Here is a 24,423-nt window from a genome sequence, read left to right on the forward strand (position 1 = left end):
TTAAATTTTTCTATAAAATCCTTTCAAGGACAGACACACAACTCAAGTTTTTTTACTCATACTAGTTTTTACCACAGCAATGAGGACATTTGACATATTGACTTTAAATTTCTTGAACAGAATATTGCCGTTGTCAAGTACATTTATGTGGAGTGAAAATACATGGCAGCAGGAAATTTATGTAGACAAGGTTTGCTAGCCTATGCACCACGAATGACGTGTAATGTGGAAGAGACAAAGAAAATAAGCTGCCTACTTCCAACACTAACGGAAAACACTAACAAGTTGTGATGCATATATTATGTCACGCTCTAAGAGGGTAGGGGAGTGTAAGATTATGTGACAAGCAATGAATTAGGTATGGGATAAATGTGACGAAAAGGGAGAGGGTATTTGTATTCCTCAATTTCGTGTGACATAATTAACGCATGACCCCAACTGCCATCAGCACTTTTGTATGGTTCTTGGTTTCCATGACATACATGCGTAGCAGAAACAATGTGGATGATGGATTTATCTGATTGTACTAAGAAAGTCAATTTAAAAAATTGCATTAAGATTGTATCATACACAGGACACACTTAATTAACCACTTCATTCGAGCAGTTAAAATGACGTTTACTACGACTTGAACTTTGAAATAAAACATTATTTTGAGATTGTTTCTTCTAGAATCACGAGAAAAGTAGCCATCATTTGTGCGTTTCATAAAAAAATAGAAATTAGTTGGTTCAGTTTTGTGGAATCGCTGGTAGAAAGTCACGCCAAAACTGCTTGACAAAGTGGTCAATTCATGGGTCTCATTTCTATGTATTCTTGAAAACTTGTCTTCTGTAGCTTATTTTATTAAATACACAAGATTGACTCTATTGTCTGATATGACAGTATAGACAAAATATAAAATTGATACTAAACCATCGGATGCCACTTAATAGCGAAGGAAGTTGGACCTTTTATTGTTCTCCACCCTCGTGGCCCACACTTTGGCAGCAGAACTCTTGATTTCTTTCTTCTACTCATTTAAACATAACCTATTGTTGCAATGTGCTTGTCTGGTGGTGCTTTCTTTTCATGGGCTTTCGATACTATTTTGCTGCATTGTAGGGCTTCGATTCAGTTTCCGTTCTATTAAACACATCCCACGATTTTCCTTTCTGTTTTGGAATGTGTTTACTAAAGTGAATTTTAATTCATTTGCCTTTCCATGTGATGCGACTTACTTGATAATGTTTCATAAATTGTTCATATTTTATTAACCATAGATATTCATATTTTTTCAATATCTTTATTAAGGAGACTTTCAGCCCTGGGCTGGTTCGTCTCCTGGTATTCATATTGATTCTTGATTCCAAATTCCATAAATTTACATAAATTTTTCAACCAATGTCTCAACTCCATTTTGTTCGGGACACAAAACCACTGCGACCAGTAATTTGATCTATTGTAGTATATCGCGTATCCTTAGTTTAGTGCATGTCGTATTACTTTGGAGGCGAACCAGCCTAAGGCTGAAAGCCTCCTAAATAAAGCTAAATAATAATAATAATGTCGTATTACTCCATCACTATTGAGAAATTATGACTTTTCGATTTTGATACAGTTGTCATTTTGCCTTCATCGCAAGGAATCGATTCCAATTGAAAGATTCCGTCCGCTATTTATACCCTTCGAAGAGTGAGAGCACCCTCCAAAGACATGCTCCTTAGTTAGTCAAAATTGGATTCCTTGGCAACGAAATTAAGCAGTGACACCGATAATGACCATCCATCAGAACCTTAGCCTTAACCACTTAGAAAACAACGATTAGGAATCACATAACTCATTTTTTTCGTTGTTTCAAGATCATCCTCGGTTCATAAAAAGTAGCAAAGACTAAGATGTGTTTTTTTTTTCCTTTATTAAACGTTGGTCTCTGTTCCGCAATCTTGTGCCAATCACCGACGGACATCGATTGCCATCCATTGACGGCAACCGAATGTGCAGGAAGGCAGTTTCCACACCTGCGTAGGATATCGCACCCATTCACAACACACATGGGCCGGGACCAACGGCTTTACTTCCCTTCCGAAGGAAGACGTGACCAGAGATTTTTATGCCTCAGAAAAATCCCACCGACCTCAGCTGGGGATTGAACCCAGACCCATTGGGTGTTAGAAAGCAGTCACGCTTATCACTACACCACCGGCGCCGGCGACTAAGATGTGTTCTTTTGATTACTGAAAAATCATGTTCAGAATCTACCCACGTTACAAGGCAACACTTCCACATAATTGAGAGCTTTCTATGCAAACAGTCGAGGATATTTTCGGGTTGGAAATTTCCCAATATCCCTGGGCTTAGAATGTCATTGTGCCACATAATATAGTTCTAAAAAAAAGAGCATCATGGTTAGAATACTCTCAATTAACAACTGTACTCAAGAAACACGTGATCATAGGAACTAAATTCCAGTAGGTATGTCAAATATATGGCTTCTTCTTCTTCTTCTTTCCTTTATTTAACGTCGGTCTCTGTTTCGCAATCTAGTGCCAATCACCGAAGGACATCGATTGCCATCCATTGACGGCAATCGAATGTGCAGGAAGGCAGCTTCCACACCTGCGTAGGATATCGCACCCATTCAACACACATGGGCCGGGACCAACGGCTTTACTTCCCTTCCGAAGGAAGACGTGACCAGAGATTTTTATGCCTCAGAAAAATCCCACCGACCTCGGCTGGGATTGAACCCAGACCCATCGGGGTGTTAGAAAGCAGTCACGCTTACCACTACACCACCGGCGCCGGCTAAATATATGGCATAAAAAATGAACTTGAAATGGAATTTAATTTTTTGGTGGCCTAACTCATCATAAATTTCTAGCGTTCAGAATCGTAAGTGTCAAACTACAATGATCGATTCTCTTAAACGATTTTCTCTTGTGTTAATAACTCAGCTGGAAAGTTGGTTCACTTAACTGTAGTATTTTAATGTGAAAATCGATGAAGAGAACGATTATTGCAGTTTGGCCCTTAGGATTCTGAACGCTAGAAATTTATGATGTGTTAAGCCGCCAAAAATCGCTAAATTTCTATTTTTTTTCAAGTTCTGCAACAAAATCATAATAGGAAAATGTTGTTTCACGTCTGTCAGCTGATTAAGGTGTTATGTTACCGTCAGACGTAGCACTCATTCTCGCTTGATGTGGTCTACTACATGTCCGTGTAGGGGAAAACAGTCCAAAATGCACCCTGTGGCAAAAAGTCCGATGCGATTTTTCATAGCATTCCCGTTTTTAATTCATTAATTTGACAAGCCACATCTAGTTTGGTACTTAAAGTAGCATTCCTGCATAAAAAAGCCGAGAATTAAGAGTGGAATAGCTATGAAAACCACATCGGGCGTTTTGCCCGGGGTGTATTTGTCGTCTGTGCTACTCTATATGTTTTAAAATGGGATGGTAGGGTGGTACTGTATATAGGGGGGTGTTGTAAGGGGCATAACTGGAATAGGCTACTGTGTGAAATGTAAAAGTTCACGCTCTCTCTTGGCACCCCATTTGACTTCCTCTTTTTTGTCGTTGTTGTTGCGCTCTACGCTCTACGTAGTAATATAAAGTGGCAGATACATCACACATTGTTCTTCTCCTAAGACTGTCTTTCCTGAAGCTATGTGGGAGTTTGAGTGTGTATTTGTGTGTAACCGTAATGTATACACAACTTAAAAGGTATGCAGTATGTACGTTTGTTCTGGACTCGTTGCTTGAGGGATAATTACAACAAACTTGTCTTGAACACGAAAAAGCACTATAATATGTGAATGGTACTTGTAGTAATGAGCTGGGTTGCTGGTATGATTTGTCTGACGGCAATCAATTTGCCTTTAGCTACTGTAGAATCGTCTGTTTCACATCACCCATTTTCTGAGTTCAATAATTCGATTGATACTAAGGCTAAGACGTATTTTTTTGTCTTTATTATAGAGATTGTTAGCCATATGACTAGTTCATCTCTTCAGGCTAAGACGTAGAATCGGGCCTCAATTCTGAATTTAAGTATTTTATTATTTGTATAAACCTTATGACATGGTCCATCTGTTGCACTCAGATATGAATGTATGTATCTTCCAATCAGTGTTCAGAAAAACTATAAAAATCAAAGCTCATGTGTGAGTTTATTCGCCAAATCATTGCTTTATATTTTAGGGTATTGGGTATGTTTCAAGCGAAGTCGGAGATGGAGAATAGAAACAAAATGTCGCAGCTCATTCTTGTCACCGAGAGTCTCATAACAAGCTTGCGTGTGACAGTAAATTTAGAACTCTCATAACTATTTGCACATAATTTTAACATCTATGCTTATGAGTATTCATTCTTATCACTCCATGATTCTTCAAATACAAGCCGGTTTGAGACAGAAATCAGATAAATTGTACATGACATTAATATGTGTCACACGCGTCGCTGGTCTTAGTTGCTTTTTTGTGCGAAAGTATTCTGTCGCTGACAGAAAACAGTTCAAAAATGTCTCGACACTTTTGCCGATTGTCAGTTTATTTTTGTGCGTCTTTTCTATGGCCACAATGAAAAGTGTCAAATATTTAGAAAAAAAAAATGTTAAAACCCAGTAATCGTGCCACCACTGCACTGCGTGTGAGTGTGTGAAAATGCAAGCGAATTTATTCTCTCAGGGAGGTTCAATTAATGACATTTGAAAATGATTTTCCTAACACTGCTTCCAAAACACACTTTTCTATATGGACTTGTTCACTAAAGTCTGTTAATTGTGGCATAAACTGACTTATGATATCCATAATGAAAGTAAAGAGAAATATAGACAAAAAACAAAACTAATTCATCTTCTGGAACCGGTCATAAGTCAGAACCATCGTTTTGAATTTGTGCAAATAGCGAATACATATATTAAGTTGCCTGACATTCCTAATGCATTAGGAAAACATTACACAGTGATTCCAGGTCAGAATTTTCCCCAATGCATTAGGAAGACTAAGAAAAGATTACCGCTACCCATTCTCCCGAAAATTGTCAATAGATTAATAACGAACAATAATAGGAGCACACTCTCTTCGGAAATGCTGTTCATAAAAATAAATCAATCTTTTTGTTGGTATAAATCTATAATAGGTCTTAGGGCCTGTTAATAAGCTACGTAGACCGATTTTAATCCCTTTCCCCCTCTGCCCGCGTAGACAAACGTTTTTATATTTGTATGAACCGTGATAGTCGACAAACTGTCTACGTATAAACAGCGCCTTATATTAATACCCACTTTAATGCGTCTTTTAAAATAATTTGTATAATACGTCTTTTCCGACAATTTAAGTAAAATTAAATAAAGTCGTAAGTAGCATAGATCGATTCTCGTCATTGACTTTCTTTTTCGTAAATATCTTTGCAATTACATTACTTTGTGTGGTTTTGGTGCAACAATTTTCTGCAACGGGGAAGCTATTCAGGGTGACGTTTTGAATAATAAGTTTGATTTTTCCGCCATCGAATAATTTCACGTAAGTCTACAAAGCAAAGCACATTAAATGCTACAGCCTCACAGTATAATTAATGGGGCACTATGAGTGTAAGCGCATAAACTTGTAAGGAAATCCATTTAGTAAAAATCGCCTCTTTAATAATGACATTCAGTTGACGCTTTAATACGAAAACATTTAAACAAGAGCGAACATCTGAATTCCAAATGTGATGGAGCATCTCACCTTCCTCGTCGCCTCTTTTTCAATCAATCTTGATTTTCGGAAATACATCAGCGCCAGATGATTTAACTTTGTAAAATAAAAGAAGGCTAGGTTTGAGGCGCAGATAATTAATTTACACTAATTTCTGGAGCACGATCCATCATCATCATCAAGCATCGCTACCGGCAGTTACTAGTACGGCTAAAGTTTGGCTGTTCTGGCATCGCGTGCTACAATAGCACTCTTCATAGCAGAAAGTTTTCAGTTCGTGGAATTTTGAAAGAGGTAGCAGGTCAGATAACAAGGATTTTTGTTTTGTTTTACAACGGTCTCATTTTTTGTTAAGAACATTGACAAAGTTTGATTTAAAAGTTATTAACAGAGTTGGTGATTCAATTTTAGTTTATTCTCGTACACCTAAGCTACCGTTAGCCTAAAGGTTTGTCCAAATTTATGTAATATTATGGTGATGGATGCTTTATTTTATTTATTTTTTTTTTGTAAAGGGAAATCTGCATAGCGCTGGAATTAGGTCGTAACAGCTTTTGTAAACAATGATTTCTAGAAAGTCAAGGCTCGTCAACGGAAATCAACAATACCATCGGGTAGGGGAAGACTTCCCCTACCCGACGATTTTGTTGGTTTGCGTGGGCATGCCTTGAACTCCTAGAAATCATCGAGAAAAATCATTGTTTACAAAAGCTGTTACGCCCTAATTCCAGGTCTATCTAGAAATATTCAAAAAGCCATAGAGTGATTACTTTCTTGCTCAAAAGCAGCAATACTGCCCACATTCATGTATGGTGCCCCGTGTGTGGGTTTTTTTACGCACCAAATCTAAGTAGCTCTGATTCCCCCGGTTCCGACAGTCTTCTGCTTACGTACCCCTTTTAAGCTAGCGTTGCTGGTTTACTGATCGTCTCTTCACTTTAGCTGCAGCTCCGACAGTATGTTTGTGACTGCCCTGCTGACGACATTGTACATTACCGACACATTTCATCGACGTTAAGGGCAAGAAGTAGCAGTTTTAAAAAGAGTACCGAAAAATGTGACGTTTATCTACGAGATGAACTAGCCTACGGCTAAAAATCTCAAAAATAAAGTCTAAAAAAATGTGACGTTTATCTAAAAAAAAAAAAAATCTTCCCAATATGTTATTTTTATCAGAAGGAGGGAAAACATAATAAATGAATACATATGGAACGTTGTACCTAAAGAGGGTCTAGTATAAGAGAGGCACGGATTCAAAACAAACTGCCTTGTCAATCTATGTCTAGGTGATTTTTAGCAACAATGCTCCTCTCGTATACTAGACCCTCTCTAGTTGTACCCGTGTTCGCGAACGGATTTTTTTTTTCAATGAGACTAATGAGTCATAGCATACGGTAGGTGTACCAGTTATCGCTATACGTTTCTATTATCTATTTTCTATTATTCCAATCATGACATAAGAGAATTCCAAAGGTCATAATTGGAACACACCATAAAAACTTATAACAATAACTTGTTATTGTTAGCTTGTTTCAAAAGGTACGGTCCAATTATACATATTTTCATTATTTGAGCATTATACTGTAGCAGTGTTCGGAAAATCAAATTAACACCCTTAAAAATAACTATTTTGCACGTAACGTTTAATTCATCTATGACGTAAATCATGGAACGTAAACAAACCTGTCATGTTAAATTAAATGCTCCCAAACCAAAACATACGCAAATCGACGTAAAGTACGTTTTATTGAATTGAATTTCTCATTTCTTTTTACTGATTGTCAATAGTAAGTGTCATTAGGGCCGCATGCATGAGTCGGTCTCACATGTTAAGATGTAAATTGCACACACTTGATGTTCAGTAAAGAATAATTAATTATTTATAAAATATACTGATAATCGTAACGGTGCCCATTAGGGTGGGTCAAGCTTGTATGGCGCATCATAAACCTCTGCTTCCCACCACTCTTTGGATGTGTATTGAGGTCCCCAACAACTGTACTAAATTTGAACAAATTCGCTTACGATCTGGATTTTTGGGAGAATTTTAAAGTCTGTATGGGATACGGAGCAAAACTTTTCATTTGCTTGACAAAAATTCAAAAATTGCTCAATTCTGACCAATCTTGAAACTTGGGTAAATTGTGCAGAACAACTTTGTCGTAGATGTCGAGGAAAAAGCTAGTGAACAAGTGCTTCGTGTATACCTATATGGTGCTATATGTGTAAGATTATATGAGCTTGTTCGGAGCAGTAGGCCTAAATAATTGTATTGGGGATCTCAACACAGATCAAAGAAGCAGTGGGTAATAGGGGGGCGGCAGGGCATCGACATTTGCGTAACTTTTTTTTATAGTGTGTAGCAATTGTAGTATCACATCGCATTGATTACAATAAGTATCACATCGCATTACATACAATAAGCACTGCGATAACATTGACTTAACAATGACAAAAACCAAATCCAAGCAATACTTTATTTCCTCGCGTCACGACAGTTGTAGTATTTTTTTCTCAAGACATACTATAATTTATATAACAAAGACAAAATTTGTAAAAATATAGCACTTAAGGCAACAATTGTAAAACGGTCAAGAGATGAACTAGTCTTCGGCTAGAAATCTCTAAAATAAAAAAAAAATAATAATAAAAAATGTAAACGGTCTAAACTGTTCGATGACAAATACAATAAATAAATGAATTTGGTTAGTTTGTCAATGTTATAGTTTTTTGGACTCACATCAAAGGAGTCCACGGAAAACTCCATATCACAATCGATCTATTTTCCCAATAGGATATGCTTACGACGAAAGCATAAAATACAAAACCAGTAACAAAACGAAAGACCCAGCTGTGTTGGAGTAAATTTGTCAATCATACGGCAAGTGATTTCCAATTGGTTCGACTTCCTAGAAGACTCTCGCTCTTTGACCTGCTGTTCAGAGACAGTTTAACAACCCAAATCATATAACGTACAAGACAAACGAGGGACAAACTTAGCTCAAAAGTGATGGTCCACCCTCCGCCTTTTACCATCAAACATATTTTTCATTGGTAACAAAAAGTTGATTCAAGAAGAAGTAGCAAACGACAAAATTCATTTTCCATCATGGTTGTATTCAAATCTCGTAGGCATAATAATATCCTTTGACGGTACTAAACAGGAAGAAATGTGTTCAACTTTTCTCAGCTCGAAGCTTTATCAATAGGGTAAACGCTCCTATAGTTGCGGTTCGTTAGAAACGAGACTCCATACGCAAGTATAGGAACCTAACGCTTCTAACGTACCGCAACTAAAGGAGAGTTTACCATAATATAGAAAAGTGGAACACATTTCTTTCTGTTTACTGATTCAATACATTATAGGCGAGCGGAGGAAAGACGAAAAGTGGACCTCACCCGTGATGTTGATGAGAATAATAAAAACGAAGAAATCCCTCTGGATCACGTCCTATTTCATGTTTTTATGAGGTGGGACCAGATCGATATTGTATGTTGGTTCACCAATTGCGTGGTTGTTTTCAGGGTGTGTGTGCATACAATAGTAATTGCTATCCATCTTCTAATTTAAAAGCAAACCGAAGCAAAATGGTGACTTTCCGTCGTAAATAATAAGTTGAAAAAACAAGGTGTATAAGGAAGTGGAATTTCAAGCAGTTCCCGCTAAGGTTCACCTAAACTGTGTTCCATTTGATGAATTTTTACTTAAATTTTACACTACGAAAAAATATAATGATGACAAAAATCGTTGATCAAGAACTTTTGGTATTTTTTGTTTGTTAGTACGCTTTTTGTTTATTTTTTCACAGAAAATGTTTCAAATGTCTCAAACATTGTTTTCTGAGTATAAATCATATAAAAAACGTTGTAACAAAAAGTTCAAAAATGTTACCAAAAATTCGAACCCTACGGCAAGCGCAAGCGGCAGTCTCTGCCGTCGTCAAATGGACCGACTCGATGGGTTTCCAGCTGTCCGCCAGGAAGAGCATCCGATGCCACGTATGTCCGTCTCAGCACCGAGTCAATAGCACCCCAATTACGATCCACGACCAAGCCATTCCAAACAGGAAAACAGTTCGCGTCCTCGGCGTACTGATCGACCGAACGCTCTCCTTCGACCAGCATTTCCAACAGGTCAAAAAGGACTGCCGCAGTAGACTCAACCTCGTTAAAACGATCTCTCGGCCTCACCGATCCAACAACCGCGATGTTCGGTTCCAGGTGGCGCGAGCCATCATCGACAGTAGGTTGCTCTACAACAGCTACATCCGCATCATATCTGGTCTCCTGCCATCCACTCCAGCAGACGCCGCTTGCATCGAAGCGGGTCTTCTTCCTTTCCGGTTCTGCTTAAACGCAAATATTGCCACAAAAGCCGCCGCCATTTCCGCCAAGACCTCCGGAAACAATAGGATCTTTCTTCACGACGAGGGGAACAGAGTCCTCCGCACGGCCGCCGACATCGACCTCCCGCCAGTGCATCCATGCATCCATGATTTTGCGCAGATCGGTCGCCGAGTTACTTGGGTCCAACTATGCCGACCACGTACTTCGACGGCTCCCGATCGATAAACGGAGTTTTTGGAAACGGTATTGCTGAAAGCAGCAGTCTTCCTCCACAATGCTTGGTTTTCTTGGCCGAGGCTGCAGCGATCTTCCGTGCCGCTACGACGCCTGCCAATAAACCGATACTTATATTAACCGACTCACACAGCGTCGTTCAAGCGATGACCTCGGAAGCACCAAAACACCCATGGATCCAGGCGATTATCAAGTACGCCCCACCGAACACCGTGTACACATGGATTCCCGGACACTGCGGAGTGCCAGGTAACGAGTCTGCTGATCACCTTGCCGGAGCCGGGACATCGGGTCCCAGACTCACCAACAAGGTACCCCTATAGGACAACTGGACAACCTGAGGGATCAACGCGTGATTTCGCGGCTTCGAACCGGGCACACCAAACTCTACTATAACTATGGTGGCCTGCCGTTCCGCAGAAGCTGCATCATCTGTGGGGTACCCTACACCGTCGAACACATCCTGTGCAACTGCCCGGAGTTCCAAAATCTTCGGGAGTCACTCTGTCTAACTTCCAGCATCAGCGATCTGCTCGGGAATGATACTTCGGCCTCGACAGCACTAGTAGGTCCCGAAGAAATGTGCTCAACTTTTTGGCTCAGCTCTGGTATTCTATTCGGTCCCAAGCTAATCAATTCACCCCTCGAAACATAGGAAAATCCACTAACCCCTCATTTATCTGTCAAACTTTCATAGCGAATCAAAACAAACATTGTGTAGTATTAGAATTTCGACTAGAATGGGGTACGTTAATCGTTTGCTTGGACCAATAGGCTAGTCAAGTAGTGAGCCAATTTAAAATCGTTACTTTCGTATTGATTGTTGGTATTACCAACCGGTGGAAACTAACTTGACTAGCCTATTGGTCCCAAGTACATCTATAAGCGTAACCCATTCTAGTCGAAATTCTAGTACTACACTATGTTTGTTTTGATTCGCTATGAAAGATTGACAGATAAATGAGGGGTTCGTGGATTTTCCTATGTTAGGAGGGGTGCATCGATTAGTTTGGGACCGAATAGAGCACCAGAGCAGAGCCAAAAAGTTGAGGACGTTTATCCGGTACCTTCTGGTCTTAGAATTACCTCTATGGTATAAGCATAACAACTCTATCTTCATTTGAAAGCTTACAATATATGCTTTTTTTTCTTTTTCTTTTTTTTTCCTTTGGGTTGTTTTTCGTCGATCTTGTTTTCCGTGCTGAGCACCAATGCTACCGACGTGCCAGGAAGGCAGCCCACACCTGGACCCTACCTATCAACCCATCAACTCATGAACCGGGGACCAACGGCTTTACTTCCCATCCGAAGGTAGGCGTGATCAGAGATGTTATGCCTCAGAACATCCCGGCGGCGCCGACTGCGATTGAACCCAGGCCTGCTGGGGTGAGAGGTAATCACGCTTACCACTACACCACCGGTGCCGTTATTTTTGAACATTTCGCATACATCAAAATCTATCTTCGGAAGGCCTCATTTCCGTCGCTTCTACTCTTCCCCTTTACGATGATGCTTCTCATTCTCGACAAGATTGCGAAAAAAAAGTAATTGTTTACGATTGTGACTTAGACCCTCATGAAATATCACTGTCGATATAACCCATGTAAATTATTAATATGGTGTGACTCAGAAGACGTAAGGGGTGATGCATATATTATGTCATGTCCTAAGAGGGGAGAGCAATGCATTAGGTATACGCACTTAGAAATTACTAATTTTACACGTGACTGAATCGATCTTTGAGACGTAAACAAACATGTCATGTAATATTAAACGCTCCGAGACTCAAAAATTCGTTGCTCGACGAAAAGTACGTTTGATTGATCTATATTTCGCGTCTGTTATGACTCAAATTTATGTCAAAATTGACGCTCGTATATGTCACTCTCAGAGCACCTAAATTTACATGAATTTTTCGAAGTGTGTAGGAAAACTGTGACGAAAGGGGGAGGGGTCGTAAATTTGTCCTCAATTTAACAATTCAACGTAACATACATAATTTATGCATGGTCTATAATGTGTTTAATTATTAGACTTTGCTAAACATGTGATTGGAGTTAGGGTATGGCTAGAAATAAAATAAGATTAGCATTATTTATTTAAAATCTCCTTTTTGCGTTTCGTCGACAAATCTTTCGATTGAATTTAATGTAGTCAATCAATAGGCAGTCATATAAAAATAATCAGTGAAGTTTTACTTACTTGTTTAATTATTTTCCGATGTATCTAGCATACAGTTGCAATGCTTCAACATTTTAGGTAACGTTTCTTTTGAAAACTTACGCATATACTATTTCATTTCGTTCTTCTTGAATACACACTATTTGATACATTTTAGGGTAATTGAAACTTTTCATTTGTCTTAACGCCTTTGTTTTACCCACAAAAAGGTGTGTTCCGAGAAAAGCCTCCGTCATCCAAATTAAATAGTTTATGGCTATGTTTTCACATCAAATTGGATTGCATAAACACACAAAGAATGAAAAGTTTTCCTCTCGTTGAAGATATTTTCCTCTCTTTTTGCATTTTCACACATTCACGCTGCTTGTATCCTCTTGGTTTGTTCGGAAAACGAAAACTTTTTCCACTCTTGTTTTTTTCTCTCTATCACTCTCTCTTTCTCTATCTGACCAAGCTGGTGTTTTTGTTAGCCAGAGCAGAATGGCAGCAGCTCATAGACATTAATCGCTCTCGTATAAAACAAAAACTTTTCAATCAATTATACATGCAGGTGCTTATTCTTGTTTTATTCCAGCATGTAGAAGCACACGTAGGAACAATCCAAAATAGGTGCTGAAGAAATTTTTAGTTTTTCCCGAACCACGAATTGATGAACACACTTTTACCACGTAATTAAAACATCCAAACGGGTAACTGGGCAGTGAACGGAAAATTTCCATCAGGCCCTTCCCTCAAAGTTTTCAGGGAAAACTTTTTCACTTCGAACCACTTCAGATAATTTTCTTCATTTTGCCTACATAGTAATGTCTCTTTTAATGTTTTGTCACTATACTGCAAATATATGTGAAATAAAGTTCCCAGATACTTCTTATGCTTCAGAAATAATCACATAAAATCTTATAAAATTTTCACGCCCTTGTTCAATTCTGACAAACAGGTTGCCTCCGACCTTGTGAACGACAAATAAAGAACTGTAGATGAAAATTTCGTGAACCAGTGAATTTCTCCATCCACATTCGTCAAATCATCGTTACAAACTCGGGTCTGGATTCGTGATTCACTCACCAATACACACACTTAGGAAAATCTATCTCGGAAAATTCACTTAGAATTGTTGGCGGTGATTGTACTTTGTTTTCTTGTTAGTAAATATTTAATCATAATCTAATCTAATCCGCATCTGGCTAGAAGTGCACTGACGATTCTTAGAGACTTGCAGAGAAACAGCAATGCACTGTTAGTCCTTCTATAAATGTCCATCTAGAATTCAATATCACAATGTGTATGTATTCACGTCTTCGAACAAAACTTATGACCGTTCATCTGAGATGACACGTGCGAAATGAGCTTTTACACCTAATGATGGTGGGTTTATACATGATGTCCCTGCTTATCACCATTCGGGAAAACTTCGGCAACGTGCAAGGGGAAATGACTTTCCCCTGAATGTTTCTTCAGGATACCGGCACAGTGCTTAACATTCAATTTTTGATACATTTCATAAAAAAATGAAATATCAAGAAAAAACAAATCCCGATTAACATTTTGTATTAATTACACGGTTCTTTGAATATTTTGTAAATGTTTCTTCGACGTTTGTGTTAACCTTAACACTTGCATTTTTTTAAAGTAATTTTAGGACTATTCTGTAATTTACAGAAAAAATCACCTACTAGTATTGCATTCTGTAAATTTTCTCATGAAATTACTAAAAAAGACATCCAATTTGAATAAATTTTGCATGTTTGTTGCAAGCCAAGGTTTCATTTTTCATTCGAATATGATTAAAAACAAAATACTGAGAGGAAAAGTGACTTTAAATTGAACTGAAGGAAAAATATATTCTAAGTTGTTCAAAATACGGATTTTCTTGAAGGACCCTTTTCTATATATTTGTAAATAATCGTCATAGGTATTTACAAACTTTGACGAATATAGTTTTTTTTTTCATGCATTAATTGATGCATATGTACAAAACTGTTAAGTATATTTTTCGTTTTTAAAAACAATGGGTGGTATGAATAAATGAGTTTAGTTTATTTTCCTCTCCAGAAAATCACGGAAGGGTAAACTCTTTTTATTTATACGATCCAATATCCCACTATCCAGGTACAAATATGTGGTTTCGTTAAAGAATTACCATGCGCATGTCTGAATACAGTGAACAGTATCGGAAATCCGAAATGAGGTGAAATGGGCGTAGGGTAAAATCAGTATGGGACTCAATAAACGAGAGAGCTTCGATTTTGTGCAATCTTTGCCCATGCATCGTTCTCCTTATTGGCCGTCAATCTGTCACATCAGTTTAAAACATGAGATGCGGAAAAATGGTTGAAATATTTTTGATATTTTCCCAAATTGATGCTATTTTGGGTTGCGGTTGAACATCACACTAATGGAACTGAGGAACTAAGTTTCCATCAGATCAGGCATCTGAATGGAAATCAGCACGACCGTGAGATAAACTTGCAAAAAGTAGTGAGAAACTTTGAAATTTTCTCCTTGTTTATTCCAATTATTCCCAATGGTTTGTATGCATGTGTGAAGCTTGACTTTTCATTCACAAACTTTTCGCGTACACACGATATGAATATGAGGAATGTTTACCTACCTGAGTACCCATAGCAAAAAAAAAAATATTACCGCCTAGATTACCGCCGAACATTCAAGCTATCGAATGCAAAAATGTAAATTTATATCTATCTCTGCTTATTGCTGTTTGTTCGACAGGCACGCACCAGCCAATTTAATACAACGTAGCCAGCTGTCTAATTATTTAAAATCTTATAATTAGTACGTGCATTGCTTTAAAAAAACCAGGGACGTATCCAAGTTCCGTCCGATTGCCCTCACGTCCTGTATGGCCAAGGTCCTCGAACGCATGGACAACCGTCGACTCAAGACTTTCCTCGAGTCAAACAGCCTGCTCGATCACCGACAACACGCCTTTCGGCATGGCTTTGGAACGTCCACATACTTCGCAACCTTGGGGGACGTTCTCAAAGAAGCATACGATCAATGACACCACGCTGAAGTCGTCTCTCTGGACATCTCAAAAGCCTTCAACCGCACTTGGACACCAGCCGTTCTCAGCAAGTTAGCAGGATGGGGTTTGAAGGGGCACATCCTGCACTTCATACAGAACTTCCTAACTGTCCGATCTTTCCGAGTCACGGTGGGAAACACGCAATCGAGAAGGTTTGGCAAGGAAACCGGGGTCCCGCAAGGGTCCGTGATAGCGGTTACCCTCTTCTTGGTGGCGATGAATGGGGCATTTGAACGGCTGGCCAGGCAAATCCACCTATTCGTGTACGCCGATGACGTGTTGGTAACCACCGGACCCACACCCGTGAAAACAAAACGGCAGGCGCAAGCGGCGGTATCTGCCGTCGTCAGATGGACTGAAGCAGTGGGTTTCCAGCTGTCGGCCAGAAAAAGCATTCGATGCCAACAACATTCTGCCCAACTCAACACCGAGTCAACAGTACCCCAATCATGATCCATGATCAAGCGGTACCGACCAGGAAAACCGTGCGCGTTCTTGGTGTCCTGCTTGACCGAACGCTTTCTTTCGCTCAGCACTTTCAACAGGTGAAAATTGACTGCCGCAGCAGATTGAGCCTAATCAAGACCATCTCCCGTCCCCAGCACTCTAACAACCGGGAAATCCGTTTCCGCGTGGCGAGAACAACCATTGATAGTAGGTTATTCTACGGGACCGAAATCACATGTATCGCCTCGGAGAAACTAACAAAAACCTTAGCGCCGGTTTACAATAACTACGTCCGGATCGTATCTGATCTCCTGCCTTCCACTCCAGCAGACGCTGCCTGTGTTGAAGCAGGTCTCCTCCCTTTCCGGTACCGTCTACACATAAACATAGCCACGAAAGCCACTGCATTTTCTGCAAAGACCTCCGGATCTCAAAGGGTCTTTCTCCTCGAGGAGGGGAATAGAGTCCTCCGCACGGCCGCCAACACCGACCTTCCCCCAGTGGCCAAAGTCCATTGGCATGAAGAGATAAGGTGGCACTCTCCGCGTATTATATTGGACAATCGAATTAAAGAACGTTTCAGAGCAGGGGATACGTCGATAGTACTCCGCCGATCAGTGGTGGAGTTACTTGAAACCAACTATGCCAATCACACTCACCGATACACAGATGGCTCACTAGACTGATGCAAAATTTGAAATTTTTGCTCCACAGTGCTCAAACGGTTTCAAATCAGGTCCTAATTAGCCTCCCGAAATTTAAATTCATTTGGTAAGAAACTAACTTGCCACAAACTATTCGAAGTTTATATGGAAATTACTATGGGAAAACCAAACTTTTTGTTCATTGTCTTCTACGTATTTTCCATATTGCTTTTTAAAAAAATTTCTATAACTTTTCTAAGCTACAACTTTGCGGAATATCGTTTTTCAGTCAAATGTCAAATTGAATTGTTATTAATTGTTTAAGAGATTGATAATCTTATGGCATGATCAAGCAGCTGTTTTGTGGGCAACACTGGATTCTGCAGTGTGACATAGTAGCCATGATATTGTGCTCTATTCTTCGCACCAGAAACACCAATGTTGCCTGCAGAACAGTTGAATGAGCATAATCATAAGACATCAGTGACTTGAATCATTCATAACTTTTGTTCCTTACATTTGATTGAAAAGTAGTTTTCAACAAAGTTGTAGCTGAGAAAATGTTCTACAATCACTGCAATCATTTTTAAAAGCATAGTGATGTGGTGAATTGTTAGATAGATATGAACAAAAAAATAGGTTTACCCATAGTAATTCCCATATATGTGCCAAGTCAGTTTCTTACTAAAGTAGTTCAAATTATGGGAGGCTAAGCAGGACCCAATTTGGAACCGTTTAAGCACTGTGGAGCAAAAATTTTAAATTTTGCATCAGTCTAATGGCTCACGGTCAAGAAACGGAGTTGGAATCGGAATATTCGGAGAAAACATCAACGAAAGCAGCAGTCTTCCCCCGCAATGCTCGGTATTCTCGGCTGAGGCTGCCGCTATCTTCCGAGCTGCAACAATACCGGCCTACAAGCCCATCCTGATTCTTACAGACTCGCACAGTGTCATCCAAGCTCTGGCTTCGGAAACACCAAAACATCCCTGGATTCAGGCGATCATAAAATATGCACCACAGAACACGGTCTACACATGGATACCCGGACATTGCGGAGTTCCTGGGAATGAGTCAGCAGATCAACTTGCCGGAATAGGGCCTTCGGGTCTAGGTTTCTCCGACAAGGTGAAGTGTGTCCACGATGAAATTGCCACACACAAAATTGATTCGCAAAATTCGAGTTTTCATCCGATTGCCATCAAATTTTCAGGGATTGAGAAATAACTATTAAACTTCATTTTACCATTTTACTCGTATTTTATTTACAGTCCATACGCAAATGCCCGCACCTTGGCCTTAACCCCGGCCATAAGATTTAGCACAACCTGTGAATCAACCGTTTTTTGCATGTAAACCCATACTTTCTTCAGTTCCTCGACTGTCTTCACTACCTTAGGTCGTTTAAGAAGGTGCTGCTTCATAATCGCCCAGTACTTCTCGATGGGGCGGAGCTCCGGAGTGTTGGGAGGGTTGAACATTTTCGGCACGAAATTGACCTTATTGTCCGCATACCACTTCAGCACGTCCTTGGAGTAGTGGCATGAGGCCAAATCCGGCCAGAAGATTGTTGGGACGTTGTGGGCCTTCAGGAGAGGAAGCAGCCGCTTCTGGAGGCACTCTTTTATGTACACCTGTCCGTTCATCGTGTCCTGGGTCACGAAAGGTGCACTCCGCTTCCCGCACGTGCAGATGGCTTGCCAAACCAGGAATTTCTTCGCAAATTTGGACATCTTCTGAGTGCGGACATGCTCCGGAACGCTGAACTTATCCTTGGCCGTGAAAAACAGGTTGCCGGGGATCTGTTTGAAGTTGGCCTTCACATATGTTTCGTCGTCCATGATGCAGCATTCAACTTTCGTCAGCATGTTGAGGTACAACTTCCTGGTACGGGTTTTGGCGGACTTGTTCTGCTTCTCGTCGCGATTAGGGGCCTTTTGTACCTTGAACGTTCGAAGCCCAGCCTTAGTTTTGGCCTTCTGGACAAAACTTCGGCTTAGGTGCAGCTTCTTAGCCACATCCCTAACGGAGGCGTTCGGATTTCGGTTGAAGGCCCCAACTACGCGGTTGTGATTTTTGGTGTTGTACGGAATACTTTTTCCTTCACTTCTGGGCTTCCGATTGGTGGTCAACCGTTCCTCGAACCGCTTAATCACTCGCGACACCGTGGAATTCGCGATTCCCAACGTTTTAGCGATGGAACGATGCGAGAGATCCTTGTTCTCGTGATGAATGCGCAAGATTTTATCACGCACGAGCTGTTCTTTCGACTCCATTTCCGCGAGTTTTGATCACAGGACTTTAAAACTTGCAGGAAGTAAATAATGGACTATGAACTAAATCCACCCAAATTTTCATTAAATTCTACCCAACGGTTAAAAAGTTAAAAAGTAGTAAGAGCAATTTCATAGTGTGGCAATTTCATCGTGGACACCCTTTACCATTGCAGGATTTACAACGGTGGATCGCAAAAACCTTCCGAGAAGCGTGGTAAGCTGAGTGATACCAGTCCAGGACCACTTTCATCCGAAAGATCAAGGCGACAACCGAGGCCTGGAGTGAAATGGACAGCTTGAGAGACCAACGGGTTATATCGCGGCTGCGGACGGGGCACACCAAGCTGTACTACAACTACGGTGGGCTTCCGTTCCGGAGAAGCTGTGTCATCTGCGGTGTTCCCTACACAGTGGAACACATCCTGTGCAACTGTCCAGAGTTCCAGGATCTTCGGGTTTCCTTCGATCTCACCTCCAGCATCAGGGACCTGCTTGGGGACGACACTCCGGCATCCGCAGCTCTCTTCACATTCCTCAAAGAAGCAAACTTATACCATTTAGTATAGCAGATTTTCTTTCGGCCGTCGGGACATCTTAGCTGGATGGTAGCCCCCTATTGGACCCATTCAGCTGAGCTCTGTTTTGTTCGGATTTTTGTTGGTAGTCAGTACCTTGTCTTCTTCTGTTTGTAAGTTTTCTTCCGGCTGTCGGAACGGTTCCGCACGGGATGAGCCTTTGGACCTCGTCACGGTGCCGTCTCGTTCAGTTTAATGTAAAATGTTCTTTTTAACTTCCTATGAAGAGCCAGGAAGGCTGTACTCAACAGCCTTAGCAGGCGGTGGAATGCCACATGGGATGAGCCGTCGGCCCTCGTGACGGTGTCCACCCGCAGAATAGGTTAGGTTAGGTTTTCTTTATTAAGGAGGTTTTCAGCCTTGGGCTGGTTCACCTCCGGCGGCCCGCAGAATAGCAGCAAACAACCCAACAACAATGTTAGTAGAATTAAAATACTCTATCAAACAAAAACTCGGTTTCCGCGGTTCTATGAACTAGCCTAATCATTAAATAGTTTTATTATTGCAAAAAAATATGAAATTTTAATTTAATTTTTTCTTGGCTCAAGGAAAGCCACAGAGTATTGATCACGGCTCCCGTAGCAATGCCATGTATTTTGGCAAAAGCTTTAACCGTTATTTGCGCAACGGAGTACCCGAGTACGCAGCTTTCATTTGATAACACGGTGTAGTAAAAAGCTAACCATTCCTCCCGCAGATAAGGTTTTAAGCTAAATTAGCTATAACCCTCCCGTGCGTGAAGAATTAATCATGTTTTGTTGTTTTTGACATCATCCACATTCAGAGGGCCATTCACTTTCGAATGTATGGAAATGGTAGGAAACCATTTGGAAATGCATGAAAATTTTCAGTTTTTATTCAGTATCGTCTTTATGAGCAGATTTAGATGCACAAAAATTGCACGAGTACATTAATATGGTGATAAGGTAAACACTCGTTTATTTGTTTCCTTCTGTGAAAGCATGCTTAGTCACAAATCGTGGATTTTCTGATATTCTCCATACTGCAAAAAATATTTCCCTACCACTGAAGGGGCGACATCTCTCGGATCTTTAGTATAGCTACTACTCAAATCATATAATTAATTCTAATCTACACCGTGTTTCTCATATGGAAGCTGCATATCCGGACACCCGGCGCGAACCATATATATCCCGGTGTATCTATACTTCCAAAGTCAATAACGGTGCCAGCCACGTCCTTACGGTCATCAGGGAGGGAAATGATCGTTAGTTCGAGCATGGTATGCAAACGATGCGACCCTATGAAGTCAGTTGTGTAATGAGGCTGGGTTCTGCTCAGTACATTTTTTTTTCGGGTTGGAACATTTCTTGACTTCTCTGGGCATAATAGAGTATGATTGTACTTGTCACACATTAAACTAATGCATAAATGGTACAGGCATCGAAAGCTCTCAATTAATAACTGTGGAAGTGCATCTGGAACACTAAGTTGAGAGCACGCAATAAGCTAATATGCGATTACCAATAAGCTTAGAATGCAAGAAGAATGCTTAGAAGAAGAAGTTATGATTAATAAATGTACGCAGCAAAATCTGGTAGGATAAGCATCAGGCCCCAATTTTTTTTCCCGGGCTTACATTACTTATATGTTATCCTCGAAGCAAAGTCGCAAAACCTCATCCTTCAATAAAAGAAAATTATTAAAACAACAAAAAAGCAATACAAAGTGGTTACAAAATGATATCTCTGTTACACAAATCACATTAAAAGTCAGTAAAATCAACAAATGTTCTAAGTATCATTAAATGATTGAAAATTAAGATCATCGCATCCACAAACAGATTTTCCTTTACTAATTTTATGTTGTAAAGGTTTTGGGATAACATCAATATGCCAACTGAGGTAATTTAATTAGTGATAAAAAGTACACTCAAGATAGTTGTTTTACTTTAATTGAGTAGTACAAACTCAATTGAGCAGTTTTGGTCTGTTAAAGTTCTATACAACACTACACGCTTGCATTTTTCAAAAAATAATGGGAAAAAATATTAAAAATCCAAGGTAAACATTATTTTCTAGATTCTTGTGAAAATTTACATATAAACATATTTTTTCTATCTCATCATGAAACCAGGGCTGGTAGCGAGTTACTTTTTAGTGACTTGGTCACTTTTTTGAAGTCAGTCACTAAAAAGTCTCTTTTTTTAAGGCCAAGTCACTAAAGTCACTTTTTCTTGTAATAAGTCACTATTTTCAACTTTTTTTAGCGTGAATTTATTTCAAGATTGACTATTCTTTGCGTTGTGACGTTTAATCGTCTTTCACTATATACAGGATGTCTACTCATTTTTCTGGATTCAATTACCTGAGTTTTGCAAGTAAGTAAGTCCCAGATCTAAAAATATTCAATGTTTTGAAGTTTCGTATTCCATGTACAAGTTCAAGATATTGAAAATAATAAAAGTGGCTGAATTAAGTAAAAAAAAGATTTATTTCAAGTTCGTAATTAACTTTATAGATTAGAGATCTTCAATGCAGTCCTATTAACTTTACAACAATTGCAGGGACTTTGGAGAAGTTCTGAGGAATGAAAGGAAATGCTGAGAATTTCAGTGAAGCTCTATAAATAAACTTCAAGAACATAAGGGGAGTTTACACGCTGAAAATATGGGAAACTTACTGGAAGCTATAAGAACCTCAAAGCGGTTCTTTTAGCATCCGAGACTTTTCAGGAACTTTTATGAAGTTCCTTAAATTTCAGAGAACTTCACAGGTGTCAAGCGAACTTGACAAATTTGGAAAACTTAAGGGGTATTGTGCAAATTTTTAAGAAGTTCTTAGCACCAAAGAAAAGCTAGATAGATTAAAAATCCATAATCGTAAATTGAGATAAATTCAAGATAGTTCCATGATGTGCTGAAAAACAAATCGAGAACCCTTAAGATGTTCCGCGAATTTTAGGGAAGTACACAGACCTTCAGAGAATTTATGAAAACTTCAGAAATATTTCAGAAACTTCACAGAAGTCCACAGAGTTTCAGGGAAGTTTGAAGGTGTTTACGGGAATTCTATTTATTTTCGAGCAGAACCGAGATCTTCAATAGAACTAAGAGCTTTATGGAAGCTTCGAGAACATCAAGGCAGGTTAGAGAACCAAAGGGCAGTTCAAATAATTGCAAGGAAATATTTGAAACCTCAAAGAAGTTTCGAGAAACTCAGTGAATTTCCGAAAACTTCAGCAAAGCTCCGAGAAAAATGTTGAAAATTTTATGAACATCCGGAAAACGTGAGAGTATTTTAAGGGTGTTATATCATAGAGGTAACTCTAAGACCACTGGGTCCCGAAGAAAATCATTATTATTTTTGGCTCACTCAGTACCAGAACAACGGTCCCAAGCAGTCCCAAGCTATTTCACTCACCCCTGCATGTTCTGCATGAATTCACACACCCCTGATGTTATCTGTCAAACTTTCATAGCGAATCAAAACAAACATAGTGTAGTAATAGAATTTCAACTAGAATAGGGTACGTTAATTGTTTGCTTGGGACCAATAGGCTACTAAAGTGGTGAACCAATTCAAAATCGTTAGTTTCGTATTGATTGTTGGTTATATCATGGAGATTTCAAGAACTTAAAAAAAATCGAAAATTTAGTTGAGTTGATAATAGAACATCAAAGAAGTTCCATTAATAAAAAAGCGAGAACTTTTAGCAAGCAGCGATATGTTCAAGAAATTCCAGAGAACTCAATTTAGATATTTTTATATAGTTTAATGATATTCAGTGAAGTTCCGAGTACTTTGAGGACGATCAGATTGCTTCAGAATAATCCCATTGACTTAAGCAAATTTGCAGCGACTTGCAAGGAATTATAGGGTATTACAAGAATTCTATGATTGATCCTAAAACGTCAGAAGCGTCATGGAATTATGAATATATATCAGAAAATTTGCTAAATTTTTAAACAAATTTAGAGAACTTTAGGTAAGCATAGATAAGTTCAGCGAAAAGCGAGGGTTAATAATGGTAATAATACTTGAGGAACATTTTCGGAACTTCAATGAAAATTAATTAATTTCAGTAAAGTTGCTGGTTCTTATAAAATACTGAAAACTTCAGGGTAGTCTAGAGAACTTTTAAGAAATTCAGTAATCTGTGCCTAACCAGGAAATTTTAGGCTATTGAAGAAGTTTTAAATACGTGCCGATAATTTAAGGGAAGTTTTATGAACTTCAGAAAAATCTTGACAACTTCAGTGAAAATCATAGGACTATATTAATTATTTCGTTCTAATTCCATGAAAATTGAGGGAGCATAAAAGTTCCATATATTTAGAAAAATTTCGGAAACTTCACAAAAGGACAGTGGTCTTCAGAACCCAAAAAAAATAAAAAAAATGTTTCCTACTGAAGATTAATCCTTTGTGAATCTTTAAAGTTCAAAGTGTGGATGAGAATAACGAGAAAAATTAAATGGTTGTATTTTAAAATTCATTGTTTTCTTTAAAACAAACTTAGTAAGTTTTTTTATTCTTTTAGACTTCCAGGTATTTTAAGGAAAAAAAAAATTCTGAGTATTCCCGATTTCCCAGATTTTTGAAGTTAGTAGACACCGTGACTAAAACAGTGGGTTTGGTTATAAACTTTCTATTGAATATTTCGTTTTAAAGGTTCATATCGTACAAAAGTGTTTATGAGATAATAATTGAATAAGTTTGAAACATCACACATTTATTTGATAGGTCACTTTTTAGTCACTATTTTTACAACTATAAGTCACTATTTGGTCGCTTATTTACTCAACATGGTCACTAAAATCACTATTTCTGACAGCAGTGATTGCTACCAGCCCTGTGAAACAAAATTGGAACCCTCAGCAAAACCGGAAGGTCGATATTTTGTGTTTTTTTTTTAGTCCAACTTTATACCATGATGACTTACAAAACATGTTTTTGGATGTGAATTGTCTTTAAAAAAAATAGAAAAAATGTGATTTTTTTTTATTTCCTCGGAGTGATGAACTTCCTTTT

The 24,423-nt window shown here is 39.1% G+C and overlaps 1 protein-coding gene across 3 annotated transcripts in view; it reads right to left on the reverse strand.

Moving 5' to 3' along the window:
- The window catches only part of LOC135717360 (1-phosphatidylinositol 4,5-bisphosphate phosphodiesterase epsilon-1-like), a 41,200-nt gene extending 27,433 nt beyond the window's left edge, over positions 1 to 13,767 (reverse strand). Inside the window, exons 1-2 of one of the 3 annotated variants that reach the window (XM_065239384.1) lie at positions 13,508 to 13,767; positions 12,464 to 13,273 (exon numbers count right to left, since the gene is read on the reverse strand). The gene's annotated coding sequence lies outside the window, so the exon portion shown is untranslated. The other 2 variants (XM_065239383.1, XM_065239382.1) reach the window with 2 other exon arrangements.
- Positions 13,768 to 24,423: the final 10,656 nt, after the last annotated feature.

Source organism: Ochlerotatus camptorhynchus, unplaced genomic scaffold (genome assembly GCF_037179485.1).
Source record: "Ochlerotatus camptorhynchus isolate MF236.1 unplaced genomic scaffold, CSIRO-AGI_Acam_v1.1 ptg000055l, whole genome shotgun sequence".
Taxonomy (NCBI): Eukaryota; Metazoa; Arthropoda; class Insecta; order Diptera; family Culicidae; genus Ochlerotatus; species Ochlerotatus camptorhynchus.